General features: G+C 42.5%; 1 long non-coding RNA gene across 1 annotated transcript; it reads right to left on the reverse strand.

Moving 5' to 3' along the window:
- Positions 1 to 446: 446 nt before the first annotated feature.
- LOC133821469 (uncharacterized) lies at positions 447 to 1,084 on the reverse strand. The gene is made up of 2 exons (XR_009887599.1): positions 888 to 1,084; positions 447 to 804 (listed from the first exon to the last, which is right to left on the reverse strand). It is a non-coding gene; the product is annotated as an uncharacterized LOC133821469 (long non-coding RNA).
- Between the last annotated feature and the right edge of the window lie 7,619 nt (positions 1,085 to 8,703).

Consider the following 8,703-nt stretch of genomic DNA (forward strand, 5'->3'; position numbering starts at 1 on the left):
TTCTATTCTATATTCTATACATTATGTCTCTAAGGAATTTCCCCAAACATGTGGAGTGCACTATTTCTTTCTTCTTAAACCAGAAGCATTGTTGCATAAAATTACGCCAAAAAAATTCCAACTAAAATGAGCATTACTAAATGTAGAATCCAATTGACATTATTCCAAAATATAAAAAATAAGAAGAAAACTCAGCATTTGATGCAGCACATACTACAATCTTCTAATTATACATCTTTCAAGACATAAAGAAGCAAACTAGAATAACATCTTCCAAATGATGTGCTCATTGATGACTGCAGGATTACTTGATTGAGTTTTTAGGAATGTTCTGTTTGTGTTTGTGTTTTCTCTTTCTTTTGCTAGACTGTTTCTATTTATTTTCTTTTTGGTTCCTCCTCAAGAAGGTGTTGTAGTGATACAGAAATATCAACAAAGCAAAGCAATAAATAAAAAGTCAAACTTTATCATTATAAAAACTCAACAATAAAAAAAATTCAATTAACGAATAACAGAACAATTAAAAATATTCACAGAATTACAATTTTTTTTCCTTCATCAATTCTAAACCAAAAAGAACAATATTTTCTTTTTTTAATTTTGTTTGCTGGATAATAGATCAAGCAGAAAAAGAATAAACTCCAGAGTAAAGCTCTCCCTACCGCCTTAGTCCCCAATATGGTAATGGTACAGAGCCACCATCGCCGCTCCCTTCACTGCCAAAATTGTCAATTCAGTGTCGGAGAAGAAAGGATGGAAATATAAATCCCACATCAATATTTGGGTTCCAATCACATGACTCAACTAGAATGGAAAGGCAGAAACAATAACGATAAACTCTCAAACATATATATATATATAAACATTGAAACTAGTTTTAGAGATACCTTTTTATGTGGCTGATGGTAGATGTGGAGTTGGAGTGGATCAGGTGCTGTTAGGAGGGGCAGCGAATCACCATTGATGGGAGAGAGATGAAGAAGCTCTGTCTTTCGCAAATGGTGGAGGGGAGAAGAGATGGATTTTGTTTTTAGGGTTTTTAGGAAGAAATTTCACAAAACGAAGAAAACGAGATTTATTCGTTTTCTATTTTACAACATAAAGTCCAAATATATATTTGGATATGGTTTTCAAAAACTAGCTACCAATCAATTATTTTCATGGGCCCCACAAATTTGTCAGTTTTCTAAATCATAAAGTTGTATACAAATTCTATACCAATCACACCCTTAGAGTTTCTCCCTTGAAAGGGGAGAAACAGATTAGAGTAAGGGGCAAGCTGAGCCCTAGGTTTGTTGGCCCCTTTGAGATTCTGGAACTGGTTGGAGAGGTAGCTTACATATTGGCGATGCCTCCAGCTTTATCGGGGGTTCACAATGTGTTTCATGTATCCATGCTCCAGACGTATATGTCAGATTCTATGCACGTGCTGAGTTATGAGAATCTGGAGCTAGATCAGGATTTATCGTATGAAGAGAAACTGGTTCAGATTCTAGATCGAAAGGATAAAGTCTTGCAGAGCAAGACCATCACCTTGGTAAAGGTGCTGTGGAGGAACATCAAAGTGGAAGAGGCGACTTGGGAGCTTGAGACAGATATGCGAGATCGGTATCCTGAGTTATTCAGGTAATTTCGAGGACAAAATTTTTGTAAGGAGGGGATAGTTGTAGCGTCCCAAATTTGCTAATAAGGCTTTGGGCCTTGATTAGTGTGTCGGGAGGGCAATAATTGTTTTAATTATGCTACCATGTGAATTTAATGATTATGTGATTAGAAATGCATGTTTAGGTGAATTAAATATGCATGTGGGCCCCATTTGGTTATTAGAGGCATATTTGTAATTTTAGCCCGTTAAGGGCATAAATGAGATATATGTGTATATTGTGATTGATACCACAAGTGAATGGTGATATATTTGTGATGTGCGATTCGAGACGATCCTAAGGAGCGAAATAGTTAAATAGTCACAATGGGGTCGAATACCCGGCTTGGGAGGAGCCTAGGGGCATTTTGGGAACACAGTTGGTGTTCGGGAATTACCAGGTAACGGGTAGTAATTTAGTGATTATTCGGGTATGTCAAGATTAAATGGGGATTTATAGAAACACCCGAGGATTTAGCGGGATGTGGCAATTGACGAAATTGCCCTTGGTGGCACTATAGGATTAAGATTGACTTAAGGGTAATTTGGGCATCTTAGGGACTTAGGTGGCTGAGGATAGGCTTGACTGATCAGGAAAAAAAATATACACTTCTAGAATTAAGAAAATACATAAACTAGGACTCTCTCTCTCTCTCTCTATTCCAGCTCTTACTCTCTCTCCATCTCTCGGTTCTCTCTCCCTCTTTTGGTGCTTGAAGACTTATTGAAGCTTTGAGAATTCTAGGCTAGAATATTTAAGGATTGAAGCTTGTTGTGGTTGGGATTGGTTCAAGGGAGGAGATATCACAGAGGTAATGGTTAAATTTGATTTGTTGTTATTGAAATTGTTGAGAATTGGAAGTTGCATGTGAGCTGAACTTTGGTTTGATTTTGACTATTTGGAGAGGTTGTGAGGTTGTTTATGGGATGGTTAGTGTAACGACCCAAAATCACTAATATGGCTTAAGGGCCTTGATTAGTGTGCCGGGAGGGCATAATTGGTTTATGTATGAATTTTTTGATTTAATGCATGATTACATGATAAGCATGCTTGTATGATTATATGATTATAGATGTGGTTAAATGTTATGTTTTTGAAAACCACATTATTATGTGGGTAAATCTGCAGCGGGCGACTTGAGGCGATCCTAGGGAGCTAGATAGCGGGAAAGTCACAACGGGGCCTAATGCTTGACTTTGGACAAGTCAAGGGGTATTTCAGGTATTGGGTGGTTATTTAGATTACCAGGTTATGGAAATAAATAATTGGAGATATATTTGAGGTTAGGAAGTCTAGGTGGGAATATTGGGGAATTTTACCATTTTGCCCTCAGGGACGTTTCCGGTACCCCGAGCTTTGGGATTAGCTTAATTGCCTAAGGATAGACTTAAGGAGCTGTAGAAAACAGTAGAACATAATAAACCGACTCTTTCCTCTTTCTCCCTTTCTCTCTCAAAGGAAACTCTTGGAATCTAAAGGAACTCAGCTGAAAGCTCTGTGATTTAGGCTTGGGTCTTGAGGGATTAGCTCAATTTTAGCAAAGGAATTCAACTAGGACTAAGGTAAGGATTGATTCCCACTTTCTGTTGTTGAAAATTCTGTGATTTTGAGTGTGTTCTAAGTGGTTTTTGGGTTTTGGATTTGAAGATTGAATTGAGGATAGAACCTTGGAAGTTAGCCCAGAAAGCTCTTGGAGGATTGGTTCTGCAGCTGAGGTAAGTTTGAATTTATGGTTTAATGGCTGAGTTATAGTGTTTCCATGGCTGGGTTTTGTGTTCTTGAGTTAGAAAGTTTCAGTGATTGAAATAGGTTTTTGATGGGTTTCTAGTCTAGATTTTAGCTGGGTTATGTTGCTGGAATCTTGTGGGAAGTTTTTGGATAATTGAGTTGTGGAATTGGGGTAGTTTTGAGTGAGTTTGCATGTGATTTTAGAGTAAAAAATTGAGGCTTTTTTGGGTTCGAAGGGGTCGGGCCGCGGCATAGTTCTTGGTGAGCCGCGGCCCTTCGAAGCTGATGTGTGCTGAGGAAGGAGGGCGGGCCGCGGCATGGTCTGAGTAGGGCCGCGGCCCTTAGCTGTTTTTGGGCATTGGGAGGTCTCTGGTTGGGGCCATGCCGTGGCATGGGTGGCTAATGCCACGACCCTTAAGAGATTTTGGGATTTTGAGATTCTAGGCTTGGGAATTTAACCTAGGGTGCTCAGGATTGTATCTTTTACCATGTTTGGTGAAGTTCAATGTTCCGGAGACTAGAACTTTGTCTAGAAGCTCTTTTAAGATTGTTGATTGTATCCTTTATCTTGGTTGTGACTAGGTGCTAAGCTAGGGCTCGGGAATCGGATCGCGCTCAAGGAGTATCGCTCGTAACTAGTACACTTGGAAGTCAAAGGTAAGAAAACTGCACCTGGTTGTGTATTTGTGATGGGACTAAGGGTTCCCTAATATGTATGCTTTGAAAAGGATGGTATTATGCCATGTAAATAGTAAACCAATGGCCTAAGAGTGCCAAAGGTTACACTTGCGCACAGGGCGCGGCTCGGCCATTGGTAGCCGAGGACAGCTTATTATGCACTAAGCTCGGTTTAAGCGGACCGGAGTCAGTGGGGTAAACAGAGGGTGCGGCCTAAGTTGTCGGCCCTAGTTATTATGTGATTTGACTGTTATTAATGATTGGTTGCATCTTTGATTCTGATTACATGCTATGTGATTAATGTGGAATGTTAAGTGGTTGATCATGCTTGATGAATTATTCTCTTGATATGATTGTTGAGATGTGTAATATGTTTTCTTGTTAGGCCTTGGCTCACGGGTGCTACGTGATGCAGGTAAAGGCAAGGGCAAGCTTGATCAGCCCTGACTTGGAGAGCTCTGTGAGTAGAATGTACATGACCAGCTGCTCAGCCGCCACGGTTGAGAGGATAACAGGAACAGAAAAGCTATAAATGTTTGTTTTGCCTTAGAGTGGCTGATGGTAGTCTGTATTTTGGAAATTTTGTAAACTAACCTTTAAACACTGTTTCTTTTTGGGATCCCATATGTAAATTTGTTTGAAAATATATGAAATGTATATTTTGAGGCCAAAACCATTTTAACCCTAGCACATTTGTGGTTTAGTGACACGTTTTGACTAAATGGCTTGATTAGCAAATCCTGCACCTTTATAAGTACACAGTGTAGCGGTCCTGGCTATCCAGGGCGTTACAGTTAGGATGCTTAGGCTGTATGGATCGAAGATATAGACTCAGTTCTAGGTTTAATTGGTTCTTGAGGTGTGAATTAGTGGTTTTGGCTAGGGGAAATACTCAGGAAAATGGTGGATTTCTAGGTTTCGGAGGCCCAAGCTGCGACCCTGTTCTTCAGGTGCCGCGACCCGCATGTTTGAAGAGGCTGGAGAAGCCTCTAGTTTGCCCAGGTGCCACGACCGTAGAGGCCATGCCGCGACCCGTGTCCTTCAGCAGAGAGAGCTCTACTCTCTGACCTGTAGGAGCGTCGTGGCCCTAGAGGGCATGCCGCGGCCCAAAATGGAAAGAAAAGGGAAAATAGGGGAAATTGAGGTTTTAATCTTGGGGACTCGAATGTTAAGGCTCAGGAATGATTCTACTACCCAGTTTAGCAGAATCCAAGGTCCCAGAGGCTTTAATATTTCGAAGTTATATATTGGTTTAGGACTTGATGGATGGTTATTATGAATGCGTTGTGACTAGGTTTTCAATGAGGCTCGGATTAGGGGTCTGTGCTCGGGATCGCATTGACTTATCAGCTCGGGACACAGGTAAGAAAACTGTTGTACCCGTAGAGTAGGGAACGACCCTATTGTTTGTGTTTTTGGGTGCAACCCTATTGTTATACCCAAAAATTGGAGATCAATGGCATGGCAATAAAGATGACAAAATGCATCCTAGGAGGCTAGAGAGAGTGATCCTAGGAGAACCCAAGGATGAGGTCCGAGGAGAACTCAAGAAAGTGGTCTTAGGAGACCCCAAGGAGAAAGTGGTCCTAGGAGACCCCAAGGAGTATGTGGTCCTAGGAGACCCCAAGGAGAAAGTGGTCCTAGGAGACCCCAAGGAGTATGTGGTCCTAGGAGACCCCAAGGAGTATGTGGTCCTAGGAGACCCCAAGGAGGATGTCCGAGGTAAGCCTCCCAAGGTTTCCTAAGTGTTGGCTCAAAAGTGTCCAAGGTAAGTAGCTAAGGAGGAGGAGTCCCATGCAAGTCAAGAATGGAGACTTAGATTTTGACAAGGAGAGCCTACACAATGTCCGATCGGACATAATTGGGAGATGCTAAAGGAGAGTGCCTCAGACTTGTCCAAGGTGAGATGCCAAGGAGAGTGCCTCAGACTTGTCCAAGGTGAGATGCCAAGGAGGATGCCTCGGACCACCTTGGTCCGAGGAGAAGGCCACAAGGTACGAAGGGACCTTGAATGGAAGAGGTATGCTCGAACTTGTCCGAGGAGAGAAACAAGAGAGAAGGATGCCTCGGACCACCTTGGTCCGAGGAGAGCCAAGCTTGTATCACCTTGGTCCAAGGAAAGCTTGAAGGAGTAATCAACATGCATGTGAGACTACGTCAAAGTCCCCAGAACGACTCTAGCAAGAATTGGTCTAGGCACCCGGGAATCTCTCACTCCTCACTCAAATTGAGGAATAAGTTGTATTTTAAACATTTATTGTAATATGTTGACCCACGATTTAGCCAACTGACACGGAGTCAAAATATGAATGATATAGACGAATATGTATAGATAATAACGTAATGACAAAAGTAAAGAAAACACAGTAATTTATAGTGGTTCGGCCCCAGAATCTGGTAATGACCTACGTCCACTTAGAATGATATTGATATGGGATCGAAAGTGTGATCAGAGAACTTGGGTTCAATGAGTTTCAACACTCCTCATAAACAATACAAGTTTTCACAGATAATTTCTATAATCTCTATGATTTCCGGGCTCCAAAAAAGTCCCTTCCCATGAGCCATCTCTTGCTTTTTATAGGCTCATGGAGGGTTGCCCAATATTGTTACAGATATTATCCCCTGAATCATGGGATATTCAGAAGATTGCATGAAATAAATTCGGGATACATAAGATCTTTCCATAAATGTTGTTTTGCCAGTGGAACCACCGACCAGTCTGGTCGTGGTAAAGACAGGTCTGTCCTGCTTCTGGTGTGTCTCCTGGTCGATACTCTAGCAGACGCTCCAGGTGTCAGCCACGTGTCAAGAGATTATTCGCCACGTCACAAATGCTAATTCATTGGATAACATTTGCCCCCCAAAGTTTATTTACCACGAACAGTAAATAAACTTTGAACGAACGACCCTTCGGTAACCCCTCCTGACGTGTCAGAGCCCTTCGTGCGTTCTTGAAAAAAGCAAACCACTCCTGTCTAATCAAGGCTTTTCAGTTTCCCAGAAACAATTATGACGGCCATTACGCTTCCCCATACTTTGAAAATGGAAAACTAATGATCACGCCTTTTGAACACCAAATACAAACTTATATAAGGTTACTTGAGGCACTTCTTTCCCTTTTACGCACGTCATCTCTTTGTCGAAAAACCCTAAAAACCAGAGCTTTACTCTCTCCGGCGAACCTTCCTTTGCGCTGTAGGATCAGACGGTGGGCTTCATTGACTCCCGAAACTCTCACTTCCATCTTCACGACCACTTTCCTTGGTAAGTTACTCTGAAACTCCATGCTTCTAACCTTTCGTGGTGCATGCTTTTAAACGGTGTACTGTTTGAATCTCTTGGTTTCTGATTTTTTGAACGCCTGCAGATAAGATGTTTTTTGTAGGCAAAGTAGGCTTTTGAGTAGGTTTAAAACCCAGGATTAGTGCTTTTTAGGACGTAGGATCGAAGTAGCATTTCGATTTTTTAAACCAGTTGGAAATAATTTCTTCCCGTTGTGAGGGGAGTCGAAAAAGCTTTTCAGGAAAACTTTTCACTTTCACCCTTTTGGTCCGTTTTTTAAACTGTTTGCGCAGAGAGACTTAGTTATAATGATGTTATATAAAGGCTTAGCTTTTATACTCGACCAGCGCTACTTTAAGAATCTCCTAGATTCCTCTGACCTCGCCTCCCCATTCTTCTGTTTGCAGATTTTGATGCCAGATTTGTGGGGAGGTGAGAGACCCATTGACGACGATCTCCTCGCCCAACTGCTCGAAGGAGAAGAACAACCAACCGATCGCATCCATCAGATACCTTTCTCACGAGCCTCTTCTAGACCGCACCCTTCTCCTTCAATGGCTCGTTCAAAATCCTCTGGCAAGAAAAGGCCCGAATCTGAAAGTAACCCTTCTTCTTCTGCCCAGCCTGATTCGCAGGCGGGGGCTCCCTCGTCCAGTGGTCGAGAGAATCTTGTACCTGACCCCAATATCCAAACTAGGGCTCGTCCTCGTCATCGCAATCCGCCTGATGTCGAGTGGTACACTCCTCCAGCCAGTTCGATGACCCTTCAGATGGTCGCGAACTGCTTCAGAAAATACCCCCTAACGGGGGTAACCATTACACGTCCTACTGCGGAGCAGAGGGCTAACCGTCCAGGAGGAGCAAACAGCGCCTGGTCTCGGTATCACATTGAAGCGGGGGCTTATCTCCCTCTTCATCCTTTCTTTGTGGGGGTGGCCAATTATTTCGGCGTCGCTCCCTTTCAAATAACCCCTAACGGATATAGGATGTTGGCTGCACTCTACGTCCTGTACAAACTTAACAAATGGCCAGAACCTTCACCTCATGAGGTTAACTACCTCTTTGACCTCAAGTCCAATCCCCAACACAACGGGACGGGCTTTTTTCACTTCTGCCATCAGGAAACTGGCCGGACGTTTTTGAGTGGCACCACCCACATATCAAACGTGGGACATTACAACAAGGAGTACTTCTTTACTCCGGATATATCCAGTGACAACTTGGCTTTCGCGAGAGGAGGTACAAATTTGTCTTTGCCCTGGTCGATACTTTATCATATAGTATTTCCTATCGTCATTTCTCAAACTCGATCTGCTTTTCAGGCCCCTGGTTGCGCCCGACCCCAACACTAGACATGGTGTCGAGGTCT

Source organism: Humulus lupulus, chromosome 3 (genome assembly GCF_963169125.1).
Source record: "Humulus lupulus chromosome 3, drHumLupu1.1, whole genome shotgun sequence".
Classification (NCBI taxonomy): Eukaryota; Viridiplantae; Streptophyta; class Magnoliopsida; order Rosales; family Cannabaceae; genus Humulus; species Humulus lupulus.